This window comes from Schistocerca piceifrons, chromosome 6, assembly GCF_021461385.2.
Source record: "Schistocerca piceifrons isolate TAMUIC-IGC-003096 chromosome 6, iqSchPice1.1, whole genome shotgun sequence".
NCBI lineage: Eukaryota > Metazoa > Arthropoda > Insecta > Orthoptera > Acrididae > Schistocerca > Schistocerca piceifrons.
This window is the reverse complement of record NC_060143.1, coordinates 369,744,435-369,755,536: the sequence shown is the minus strand read 5'-3', so window position 1 is coordinate 369,755,536 and position 11,102 is coordinate 369,744,435.

The following is an 11,102-nucleotide window of genomic DNA, read 5'->3' as shown; positions in this document are numbered from 1 at the left end:
AGATCCATGATTTATTATCTATACAGTTTGAATGTTGACTGCTCGTAGCAGCCACACGTAATTCAGTGTCAAATAATGTATACATGTATGTTTTATGAATTTATTATGTATATCTAAGTATAATAACGACATAGTACAAAGAAATGTATCTACAGATGTATGAACAAATAAAATAAATATTAACCAGATGTCACAGTTAAAGGCCAATTGACACTGGACGTATCTCACAGAACCGTCAAAAGATGTATTCACACTGTCCGTCACGTAGATCATAGATTTTTCTATGGTCGGTCACGTCACGGCACATTTAGTCAATTCAAGACACGTGATCTCAACTTGCATGGCCGTCCTCGCCTGTTTTTTTTTTTTTTTTCGCGGGAACGATCTTTGCAAGATTGTTTTCAACTGTTTTTACGCGCAAAGTGCACGTACACAACGTGGTAGCTCATGTACGAAGATGTTAGAGTCCACATTTGTACGAAATTGACGTTTTTTGGCCTCAAATTGTTGACAGCTTTCAGAGGTAGCTTCTGTATTAGAGAAGGACGACAGAAGTGCAAAACAACATAAAAAGTATGGGTCCGAAAAATGTCATTAAGTGGTACAGAAGGGTACTTCACACATTATACAAGGAACTCGAGAAAGATGAATCTTCGTTTTATATTTTAGGAAGTCCAAGCATAAATTTTTTTCATTTGTTACGTCAAACTGAACTCAGAGTTACTAAAAGATGCACTGTGTTACGAGTAGCCATCACATTCTGCAAAAAATTGGTTTGAGGTTGAGCTGCCTGTCTACTGCAAATTTTTGTGCAGTAGTCATACATCCCTCAGTACCTTTCCCTTCGAGATTTGTAGGTTACCTTTCCGTGTTTCATTTGGCTTTTAATAGTTCAAGAACTTGGCTTGGGGTTAGGCAGTGAGACCACGTAAATATTGTTGACCACTGACGCTGGCTAAGCTGTTTCACACACACTCCAGGGAATTACTTAACAGTAAATAAGCCTGCCACAAACATATTTAAAGAAACAACCCACACTGGCTAACAGTTACAATCCATTTCTTTGTGAAACGGTAGAAATGCCTAACAAATAAATTCCATCTATTAGTCAACCTGATTCTACCCATAGTACTTTTTTCACTTTAAGTTGGAGCCATGTTGCAATGCATTTCACTATAAGATATTAAATACTGTACTGGTATGTATAAAAAACTACTTTCCAAATGTAGTAGAGAGCACGTAATTTAGTACACTCATGTTGTACAATTCAGACTGCTGCCTCACTGCTCCAATTAATGTTTCTTCATTTATTATATACTTCAACAAATGAGATAACGAAACAAAACAATTTATAACGCATAATGAGCAAAAATCAACTGATATTAACAACAAAAACCACCACAAAGATCTGATCCTGACCCCGTAACGAGAGGAAATTAACATGGGGATCACGTTATCAAAAACGGACAGATGATGTCAGCTGGCAAAACTTCCTTCCCGAGAAACCTTGACGGTTCCGTGACGTGACGTGATGGGACAGCTAGTGTGGATGCTGCTATTTGACAAGCATTGTACAATGTTTTGATGGGATAGTACATCATGTGATGTGACAATCATTAGGAATTGGCCTTAATTTTGTCAACATTTCATCGACCAATTACCAAGAACACACTAGATGAGACATTTAATTCATACCTAAAAATATTCGTGAGAAATCGTCCCTACTTCTTTCCCATTTTCGAACAGCGAGTTGACAATTATGAAACTAGAAGAAAGAATGATTTTAATGGAGGAGTACATACCAAGACCCTATACAGAAACACGATTTGTAGCGAAGTAAAGTAACGTCTGCAGTAATCAGAAACAATGGTGAGCACGGCAAGAATAACGCAGGTTCAGATGCAATGATCTGTCTGCGCACATCTCATCCTCACAGGTAGATACACTCCTGGAAATGGAAAAAAGAACACATTGACACCGGTGTGTCAGACCCACCATACTTGCTCCGGACACTGCGAGAGGGCTGTACAAGCAATGATCACACGCACGGCACAGCGGACACACCAGGAACCGCGGTGTTGGCCGTCGAATGGCGCTAGCTGCGCAGCATTTGTGCACCGCCGCCGTCAGTGTCAGCCAGTTTGCCGTGGCATACGGAGCTCCATCGCAGTCTTTAACACTGGTAGCATGCCGCGACAGCGTGGACGTGAACCGTATGTGCAGTTGACGGACTTTGAGCGAGGGCGTATAGTGGGCATGCGGGAGGCCGGGTGGATGTACCGCCGAATTGCTCAACACGTGGGGCGTGAGGTCTCCACAGTACATCGATGTTGTCGCCAGTGGTCGGCGGAAGGTGCACGTGCCCGTCGACCTGGGACCGGACCGCAGCGACGCATGGATGCACGCCAAGACCGTAGGATCCTACGCAGTGCCGTAGGGGACCGCACCGCCACTTCCCAGCAAATTAGGGACACTGTTGCTCCTGGGGTATCGGCGAGGACCATTCGCAACCGTCTCCATGAAGCTGGGCTACGGTCCCGCACACCGTTAGGCCGTATTCCGCTCACGCCCCAACATCGTGCAGCCCGCCTCCAGTGGTGTCGCGACAGGCGTGAATGGAGGGACGAATGGAGACGTGTCGTCTTCAGCGATGAGAGTCGCTTCTGCCTTGGTGCCAATGATGGTCGTATGCGTGTTTGGCGCCGTGCAGGTGAGCGCCACAATCAGGACTGCATACGACCGAGGCACACAGGGCCAACACCCGGCATCATGGTGTGGGGAGCGATCTCCTACACTGGCCGTACACCACTGGTGATCGTCGAGGGGACACTGAATAGTGCACGGTACATCCAAACCGTCATCGAACCCATCGTTCTACCATTCCTAGACTGGCAAGGGAACTTGCTGTTCCAACAGGACAATGCACGTCCGCATGTATCCCGTGCCACCCAACGTGCTCTAGAAGGTGTAAGTCAACTACCCTGGCCAGCAAGATCTCCGGATCTGTCCCCCATTGAGCATGTTTGGGACTGGATGAAGCGTCGTCTCACGCGGTCTGCACGTCCAGCACGAACGCTGGTCCAACTGAGGCGCCAGGTGGAAATGGCATGGCAAGCCGTTCCACAGGACTACATCCAGCATCTCTACGATCGTCTCCATGGGAGAATAGCAGCCTGCATTGCTGCGAAAGGTGGATATACACTGTACTAGTGCCGACATTGTGCATGCTCTGTTGCCTGTGTCTATATGCCTGTGGTTCTGTCAGTGTGATCATGTGATGTATCTGACCCCAGGAATGTGTCAATAAAGTTTCCCCTTCCTGGGACAATGAATTCACGGTGTTCTTATTTCAATTTCCAGGAGTGTAGTTAAGTGTGAAATAGAAATTTGTGCAAATATGAGATGTGCTGAAACTGTGAGTCAGAGTTGTACATAAATCACATATCATCAGTAAAAATGTAGCATTTAAACAGAAATTGCCACAAATATATGCTCCATTGGTCTAGAGAGTTCGTTTATCGAAATATGTGGTACTCAAAAATGTTTTTGGAATGTTAACAGTAAGGAATATAGTGATAGAGATAAAGAGGCAACTAATTACAGTTATTATAATCTGTCTTTATTGTATCGTTTACTATGTTTAAGTGACATATTAACCACATTCCCTGAGGATTTAGACATTTTTTCTTTCATTAGTGTTTTCAACAAAAAAGGTCAGATATATGAAAACGAAAAATTGGTTAGGTATCACAGTACCCAGATGAAGAAAAGCTATCACTGTGCATAAATAAGAACGTAAATTGATAAAACAATTCTCATTAAATAACTGTTCCTTAAGATTGAAGAGGTCAGCTCTACAGAGGTTACTTGATGCACAGAAAGAAAAAAATACTATGGATAAGGTGGGAAGGATGTATGTATGCATTCTGAACATTGTTTAACGAGTTAATATGATTTGAATATGAAATATACAGGGAGATAAAACAACAGTGCTCTAGTCTCGGCCATAGCTTCTCTCCCTGTCATTCTAGAAAGGCCAGCCAGTATTTCAAAGAGTAGTGGAGACCCTTTACTGGTTCTTTATTAGACACAGTCTTTTCAGGAATTAATGACCAGCATTTTCTGTGTCTTTTGACCTCCAAAGCTCTGTGACTGAAGATTAAATGTGATGTGGTTTCAACCTCCTAGCCACATAGTCTACACTAAGGTGCTTCTTTCTCTATACTTGTCATGTGCAAATGTTTCTTAAACTTCCCATGGCCAGTCACTGGCACTAGTACCATGATTTTAATCTGTTTTGTGTTTAATCCTAGGATTTCAGAACTTCTCTTAAAGAATGGCTTTGGCATCATTAGCTTGGAATCTTTATGTTTTTGGTCTTAGTCCAATACTCTAAACACTTTCTAGTGATCCAGCTGTGTGGGTTTGATTACACCACCGCTCCACCGTGTCATAAGGGGTCATGGCAGACTGCAACATCTTTGATCTCATTGCAGGGACTGATAGAGATTTCTGAGCTGCTCGCCTGTCTGAATAAATCTAGATGTCACCATCCTTGTAGCACCTATGCAAGTTCTCTGCCTGGAATACCATGACCAGAGTCACTAGAGTAATTACTCTCTCTAGCCTAGTGTTTACCCCATATCTTTGTTTTCGACTCATCAGTAAACCAGACTATGTCACCTGAATGGTGTCATGTTTCATTCTTCCACTGCTTCCCACTGTTACCTTGAAAGGTTTATTGAAGCAGCTGGAAGTTATTTTATAGTCAGTCAGCATTTCCTTAGCCATTCCTATAATTACCACGTTTGTCATTTTGGTGTAGGATTATGGATATCCTAAACATTTCCAGTTTTTAAGCTGGATTGCTCTGTAGCTGCCAGGGATTGCTAGAGGACAAATGTAAGGATGTAGAGGCATATGTCACTAGGGATAATATAGACTCTGCCTGCAGGAAAATTGAAGAGATCGCTGGAGAAAAGAGAACCATCTGTATGAATATCAAGAGCTTAGATGGAAAACCAGTTCTAAGCAAAGAAGGGAGAGAAGAAAGAAAGAGTATATAGGGCGTTTATACAAGGGCGATGTACTTGAGGTCAATACTATGGAAAATGAAGAGGACGTAGATGAAGATGAAATGGGAGATATGATATTGCGTGAAGAGTTCGTCAGAGCTGTGAAAGACCTAAGTCGAAACAGGGGCCTGGTCGTAGACAACATTTCATTAGAGCTACTGATAGCCTTGGGAGGGCCAGTCATGAGAAAATTCTTCTATCTGGTGAGCAAGTTGTATGAGACAGGCGCAATACCCTCAGAATTCAAGAAGAATATAATAATTTCAATCGTAAAGAAAGTTGGTGCTGACAGCTGTGATACTTACCGAACTATCAGTTTAATAAGTCACAGCTGCAAAGTACTAACACGAATTCTTTACAGACGAATGTAAAAACTGGTAGAAGACGACCTTGGGGAAGATCAGTTTGGATTCTGTAGAAATGTTCGAACATGTGAGGCAATACTGACTGTACATCTTATCTTAGAATATAGATTAAGGAAAGGCAAACCTACGTTTCTAGCATTTGTAGACTTAGAGAAAACTTTTGACAATGTTGACTGGAATACTCTCTTTCAAATTCTGAATGTGGCAGGGGTCAAATAAGGGAACGAAAGGCTATTTACAATTTGTATAGAAACCAGATGGCAATTATAAAAGTCAAAGGGCATGAAAGGGAAGTAGTGGTTGGAAAGGGAGTGAGACAGGGTTGTAGCCACCTCATTTTTATTCTGTGATGGAATAAGTTCATATTTTCTGTGCTGAACTGGAGTATGGTGCAGGTTATTTTGGTGCAAGGTTCTAATGTTTTTGGTAGCTTCATAAGCAGAGCACAATGATTGCAAGTCCTAAATCTAAACACTGGAATTTCGACAAAAATTGTTTTGTTGTTTCTGCACTTGGAATTCTGTACACAGCAGCTTCCTAATATACATTCTTCATTAAGTGAATCGAAATACAATCTTGCTTTATATTCCATTGATCTTTCCAAAATTATGCTTGATCCTCCTCGAGTTAAATTACTCCTACAAAAGCTGCTAGCAACATTGAAATTAACAATGTTATTTAAGATTTTGATACTGTCCTTTGTAAGCCAGTGTTCATTCAAGCACACAACATTGATATTTGGTATGTCTGAGAAAATGATTTGCAAGTCATCAAGTTTTGTTTCTTTTCATTTGTATAGTTTGAACTTAACCGACTTGTGTTCAAGTGCATTAATAATGTATTGTTACTTTTTTGAATATTCTTAATGGCATCTATTTTGCAACACTGTTTCTTTATTTACATTAATTTTTACACCCTCATGTCTGCATTCTAGTTTCCCAACTAAGTATGATATTACAAATATCACTGTAAATATCGCTGAATGTATCCGAACATAGCCTGTTTAGATGTATCCCATCTTGTCCAAAACATTTATCACTAACAAGTTCATTAGAATCCACAAAAACTGCACCATGTCAGTTGCACTGCTCTCTGATGCGATTGTTTATCATGTTTATGTATTTTTCCGTTACTGATATTCCGTGCAGGATACTGCTTAAACTTAGCTTTGATGCTAGGTATACGTTTTTCACTGTCCGGCTTTGATTTCGTGCTTCGTATTAGATTTCTTCTTCGCTGCTGTTTCGAAGTGATTTCGTCCCTATATGGATGAAAATGGCTTTATAGTTTTCATTGCGGTTTACCCGCAGGAATGCATTTTGTTTGCATGTTCTTGAAGTTATTATTTAATTGAGGTATACTTATACCTGGGCAGACATGTATTTTAGTATTCGGTACTGCAACGCTTTTAATTAGTGAATCGCCAGTTATTAAGTCGTTTCTGGCGCTTTGTTTGTCACTTGCTTGATGCTTTGTTCTTATGTTTTTGTACGTTACCGCAATCCCCTTATATTTATTTCTAGCTTCAACGTATTTTATATTTCTTTCTATATGATCTTCGTCATTATTATTACTTATTCGGTTTGCTCATCACTTTTAACACTTTGAATTTGTTTTGTGGCCATTTTCCATCACTGTTTCTACGAAACTGTAAACGTTTTTCATTAAATAGTTTCGTGTTCTCTTGCTTCAAGATTACTATTTCTTCTCTGAGAGCCTCAATGCTACTATTCAGTAACATGATTATTTCGTCTTTCGAATTTATCGTATTCATCACTAATACAGTTACGGCATGACCACCTAACATTATTATTTATGAACTTGAGATTCACATGTTCATACTTTTCATGTGACCAAAAGTTAAAAGATTAAAAACAGTCTTGATCGCAACTTCTTATTTTTATTGGAGTGACCAGTTTCGATTCTATTTAATAACCATCTTCAGACTCCAGAACGGTGGGTGGACTCTGTGGTGCAAGTTGCGCCGACCCTCGACGCTGGAGCAGTTATTCCAGCGTTGCAGTTATTCCAAAGTTGCGATCAAGACTGTTTTTAATCTTTAAATTTTAATTTTAAAGATCGCTGATAATGTTTTCTAAAATTTTATAACCAGAATTTACATTTCACACACAGGATGCCTTTTATCACACTCTTGCTTTGCATTCTTTACTATGTGAGTTGTTACAAATCTGCTTTATAGCTTAGACTGAAGTCTCACTGCACTGTTCTACCAGAGCCATCTTAGATTTTCTGACTGTAATTAGATTTCTTTTTGCAGAAAACCAGAGCATCACAGACATTTACAGGCGCTCACTGAATGTCTGCAGAGACCTGATTGTGAACCAAAAGCATGGTGAGTCGTTGGATGAGGCGTCTGTCATTATCACAACAAGATCGCGCAAACATGTAGGTCAGTTGCACGCTCCTATGACTCCTGCAATGTTGAAATGTGCAGACACTGTCATTCAAGGTTATCGATGGATCACAACCACGTCGATGCTTAACTGGATGTCCAATAGTTGGGTACTCAATGATGTGTGCCCACTGGATTCCTCATCGCCTAACGAAAGATGATAAAGAGCAACGAAGGACCATCTGTGTGGTATATGGCCCAATGAAGGATTCACTCCGCAGGAAAACAGTATGTGGACGATGTGGAGGTTATGGATGCAGCAAGACGTTGGCTCTGACGTGACCAGTAGAGTGGTATCATGCAGCATACAGGACCACCCAGGAGGTGGTGTAAGACCGACACGTTGAATGGAGAATGTGTGGAAAATGGGGTTTTGTAGCCAAGAGAGTAGGGGATAATATGGTTTATTGGAATCCTGAATAAAACCAACATGCTTTCAGAAAAATATATTGCCTTACTTACTGCATGCCCTTCATATAAGCTTCCACTCAAACCACTAACATCAACCACTATTCAGGGAATAACAATTGGCATACAATAGATCAAAAATAAAAGCTGATGCCAGAGTTGCCACTCCTACTATATGGGAAAAACTGGGAGAAGCTTCGAGATTTGGCTCAAAGAACATTTTTGTACCACATATTTGGAACACCCATCAAAATCTACATTTGCAATGTCTAAACATCAAAAAAACTTTTTCATCGCCCCAGTTCCCAGAACTCCTGAAGATAGACGTTGACTGAGGATATTGTATCACAGACACAGTCCCTTTGACTGTTCAGAGATGTCACTAAATCTGCTAAAAGATGCAAATAACCATACATGAGCACGCCAATTAGATGGAGAGGGTCCGACAGCCGATCTGTTCCAGTCATTCCACCAGGAAGGAGGTATACGGCTCATGTAGTCTGTAGTTCAACCATGCCTAGTCGGCCAATACCGCGATTTGATCGGATCCACATCGTTGCTTTGTGCCAGGAAGGGCTCTCAACAAGGGAAGTGTCCAGGCGTCTGGTAGTGAACCAAAGCGATGTTAATTGGACATGGAGGAGATACAGAGAGACAGGAACTGTCGATGGCATGCATCGCTCAGGCCACCCAAGGGCTACTACTGTAGTGGATGACCGCTACCTACGGATTATGGCTCGGAAGAACCCTGACAGCAAAGCCACCATGTTGAATAATGCTTTTTGTGCAACCACAGGACGTCGTGTTACGAAATGGGCTGCATGATGTGCAACTTCACTCCTGACATCCATGGCGAGGTCCATCTTTGCAATGACAACACCAAGCAGCGCGGTACAGATGGGCCCAACAACATGCCAAATGGGCCACTTAGAATTGGCACCACGTTCTCTTTACTGTTGAGTGTCGCATATGCCTTCAATCAGACAATCGTCAGAGATGTGTTTGGAGGCCACCTGGTCAAGCTGAACGCCTTAGACATACTGTCCAGCGAGTGCAGCAAGGTGAAGAGGTGGAGGTACCTTGATGTTTTTGGGTGGCATTATGGGAGGCCAACGTACGCCGCTGGTTGTCATGGAAGGCGCCATAACGGCTGTATGATACATGAATGCCATCCTCTAACCGATAGTGCAACCATATCAGCAGCATATTAACGAGGCATTCGTCATCATGGACGACAATTCGTGCCCCCATCGTGCACATCTTGTGAATAATTTACTTCAGGATAACGACATTGCTCGACTAGAGTGGCCAACATGTTCTCCAGACACGAACCCTATCGAACGTGCCTCAGATAGATTGAAAAGGGCTGTTTATGGACGACATGACCCACCAACCACTCTGAGGGATGTGCGCCGAGTAGCTGTTGAAGAGTGGGACAGTCTGGACCAATAGGGCTTTGATGAACTTGTGGATAGTATGCCACGACGAATACAGGCAAGCATCAATGCAAGAGGACGTGCCATTGGGTATTAGAGGTACCGGTGTGTACAGCAATCTGGACCACCACCTCTGAAGGTCTCGCTGTGTGCTGGTACAACATGAAATGTGTGGTTTTCATGAGCAATAAAAATGGCAGAAAGGATGTTTATGTTGATCTGTATTCCAATTTTCTGTACAGATTCTGTAATTCTCAGAACTGAGGTGATGCAAAACTTTCTTGATGTGTGCACATAACTCTTAACAGACATGGAGTAAAACACACTAAAGACAGCATTCATGTGTGGCATTGTGCTGAGACATAGAAATATATGTCCACTGAAGGAAATTACCACATCATATTCTCAGCAAACAGACTTAGCCAATGCTGCCTTTCTACAAAATTTCATTCACCTATTTTCTTATCTGAAACAGAAATAAACACTACTCCTTTGATAACAACATAGATAGTAACTCAAATTGAACCACTACACAAAAGTATAACAGCTTGGTCAGTTATATGTTAACACAAATATCAAATAAATTTAAACTTTCAACTTGGCATCATATGTTAGTATAGTATCGACTAATGTAATGTTTATTTAGTTACTTAGACTTATTTCTCGCCCTTTATTTTGTTCCTATGTATACCACAATATTTATATAATATCATTTAAGTAACATTTTCCACCATACTGGTTTCTACATGTATTTACTTTATTTATAATTAATGCTTATTTGATGTAAAATATTATAATTTAATGTTTATTCTTTGTAAATTTCTATTGTAAATCAATGTAGCTATTGTCTCTGAGAGAAAATTTATTTGGCAGTGTTGTATTTGTGATATCACTATCTTTGTATACATTCTCTCATGTGGCCAAAACTTTTTGTTGTGTATGTGGAGCTTTATGTGATACCGATAATATCGAACAAGTTCTTCGTATACAGTACTTTACAGTATTTCGTGAACACTAGCAAACAACACTGCAACATAGTGACACAGGGTTTTTAATGTAAGTAAAATATAACTACAACAGCTCAACCACAAAGATCTGTCTACATTGTGTTCAGTCATTATTAATGGTAGTTACATTTTACTATAGGGCACCACCATACTAAGAATCTTTCACCACAATGGGGAATGAAGACCCAACAAACTTTATCAAATGGCATACAGATGTGAACAGCAGTCTGATGATGATCCCGTCGGTTTGAAACCAGCAGTTGCGCTATTTGTGTAAATAACTAACATTACAATTGCAGCTGGTTGCTGTTTTCTTATTTACAAGAATCAAACTGTACTGTTCCAAAAACTAGAAAACCTAACAGCTATCAAGGTCTCATGAAATTTTATCCCCTCTT